Genomic DNA, 3,012 nt, shown 5'->3' on the forward strand with positions numbered 1-3,012 from the left:
TGTATATAGCCTCTCTACTGTATATAGCCTCTCTACTGTATATGCCCCTCTACTTGTCAGGATTTGGCCAGGGTTGTTCCGGTTTTTGGTCACTAGATGCCCCCATTGTGCCTTTTGACCTTTTCTTTTCCCTTGATCCCCATTATTATTTGCACCTGTGCCTCGTTTCCCCTGATTGTATTTAAACCCTTTGTTTTACTCAGTTCTTTGCTCTGTGTTTGTATGTTAGCACCCAGCCCTAGTACTCTGTGAACTCTTGTTGATCCCGGTGGACTCTCTTGTGGAATTCTGTTTTTGTTCTTGTTTTGTTTGTTTTTAAGTATCTTTTGAGGCTTTTTTTGTGCTATACCTTCCACCTTGTGGATTTACCTTTTTGTCTTGGAGGATTACCTTTGTTCTTGTGGAATTCCTTTTGAGGTTGTGGAGTTACATGTTTTCCTGAAGAACTTCACTTTTTACTTCATGAAAACACCGTCTCAAGCTTAACATCCTTATCATTTATCGCCCTCCAGGTACCCACTCGGAGAGTTCATCCAATGAGCTTGATGCCTTGATAAGCTCCTTTCTGAGGACGGCTCACCTCTCACAGTTCTGGGCGACTTTAGCCTCCCCGCGTCTAACTTTGACTCATTCCTCTCTGCCTCCTTCTTTCCCTCCTCTCTCTTTTGACCTCACCCTCTCACCTCCCCCCACTCACAAGGCAGGCAATACGCTCGACCTCATCTTTCACTAGATGCTGTTCTTCCACTAACCTCATTGCAACTCCCTCAAGTCTCCGACCACTACCTTGTATCCTTTTTCCTCTCGCTCTCATCAACACTTCCCACACTGCCCCTAATCGGATGGTATCGCGCCCGTCCCAACCTTCGCTCTCTCTCCCCCGCTACTCTCTCCTCTTCCATCCTATCATCTCTTCCCTCCGCTCAAACCTTCTCCAACCTATCTCCTGATTCTGCCTCCTCAACCCTCTCCTCCCTCTCTGCATCCTTTGACTCTCTATGCCCCTATCCTCAGGCCGGCTCGGTCCTCCCCTCCCGCTCCGTGGCTCGACGACTCATTGCGAGCTCACAGAACAGGGCTCCGGGCAGCCGAGCGGAAATGGAGGAAAACTCACTCCCTGCGGACCTGGCATCCTTTCGCTCCCTCTCTACATTTCCTCTTCTGTCTCTGCTGCTAAAGCCACTTTCTACCACTCTAAATTCCAAGCATCTGCCTCTAACCCTAGGAAGCTCTTTGCCACCTTCTCCTCCCTCCTGAAACCTCCTCCCCCTCCCCCCTCCTCCCTCTCTGCAGATGACTTCGTCAACCATTTTGAAAAGAAGGTCGACGACATCCGATCCTCGTTTGCTAAGTCAAAACGACACCGCTCAATTCCTGCTCACACTGCCCTACCCTGTGCTCTGACCTCTTTCTCCCCCTCTCTCCAGATGAAATCTCGCGTCTTGTGACGGCCGGCCGCCCAACAACCTGCCCGCTTGACCCTATCCCTCCTCTCTTCTCCAGACCATTTCCGGAGACCTTCTCCCTTACCTCACCTCGCTCATCAACTCATCCCCTGACCGCTGGCTACGTCCCTTCCGTCTTCAAGATGGCGAGGTTGCACCCCTTCCTGAAAACCTGCACTCGATCCCTCAGTGTCAACAACTACAGACCAGTATCCCTTTCTTTTCTCTCAAAACTCTTGAGCGTGCAGTCCTTGGCCAGCTCCATATCTCTCTCCTGAATGACCTTCAGCAGTCAAATCAGTCAGGTTTCAAGACTAGTCATTCAACTGAGACTGCTCTCTGTATCACGGAGCGCTCCACTGCTAAAAGCTAACTCTCTCTCCTCTGCTCTCATCCTTCTGAATCTATCGGCTGCCTTCGATACTGTGAACCATCAGATCCTCCTCTCCACCCTCTCCGGAGTTGGGCATCTCCGGCGCGCCCACGTGGATTGCGTCTACCTGACAGGTCGCTCCTACCAGGTGGCGTGGCGAGAATCTGTCTCCTCACCACGCGCTCTCACCACTGGTGTCCCCAGGGCTCTGTTCTAGGCCCTCTCCCTATTCTCGCTATACACCAAGTCACTTGGCTCTGTCATAACCTCACATGGTCTCTCCTATCATTGCTATGCAGACGACACACAACTAATCTTCTCCTTTCCCCCTTCTGACGACCAGGTGGCGAATCGCATCTGCATGTCTGGCAGACATATCAGCGTGGATGACGGATCACCACCTCAAGCTGAACCTCGGCAAGACGGAGCTGCTCTCTTCCTCCCGGGGAAGGACTGCCCGTTCCATGATCTGCCATCACGGTTGACAACTCCATTGTGGTCCTCCTCCCAGAGCGCTAAGAACCTTGGTGTGATCCTGGACAACACCCTGTACGTTCTCAACCAACATCAAGGCGGTGGCCCGTTCCTGTGGGTTCATGCTCTACAACATCCAGCAGGTACGACCCTGCCTCACACAGGAAGCGGCGCAGGTCCTAATCCAGGCACTTGTCATCTCCCGTCTGGATTACTGCAACTCGCTGTTGGCTGGGCTCCCTGCCTGTGCCATTAAACCCCTTCAACTCATCCAGAACGCCGCAGCCCGTCTGGTGTTCAACCTTCCCAAGTTCTCTCACGTCACCCCGCTCCTCCGTTCTCTCCACTGGCTTCCAGTTGAAGCCCGCATCCGCTACAAGACCATGGTGCTTGCCTACGGAGCTGTGAGGGGAACGGCACCTCAGTACCTCCAGGCTCTGATCAGGCCCTACACCCAAACAAGGGCACTGCGTTCATCCACCTCTGGCCTGCTCGCCTCCCTACCACTGAGGAAGTACAGCTCCCGCTCAGCCCAGTCAAAACTGTTCGCTGCTCTGGCCCCCAATGGTGGAACAAACTCCCTCACGACGCCAGGACAGCGGAGTCAATCACCACCTTCCGGAGACACCTGAAACCCCACCTCTTTAAGGAATACCTAGGATAGGATAAGTATTCCCTCCCCCCTTTAAGATTTAGATGCACTATTGTAAAGTGACTGTT

This window comes from Oncorhynchus gorbuscha, unplaced genomic scaffold (genome assembly GCF_021184085.1).
Source record: "Oncorhynchus gorbuscha isolate QuinsamMale2020 ecotype Even-year unplaced genomic scaffold, OgorEven_v1.0 Un_scaffold_7177, whole genome shotgun sequence".
NCBI classification, from domain to species: domain Eukaryota; kingdom Metazoa; phylum Chordata; class Actinopteri; order Salmoniformes; family Salmonidae; genus Oncorhynchus; species Oncorhynchus gorbuscha.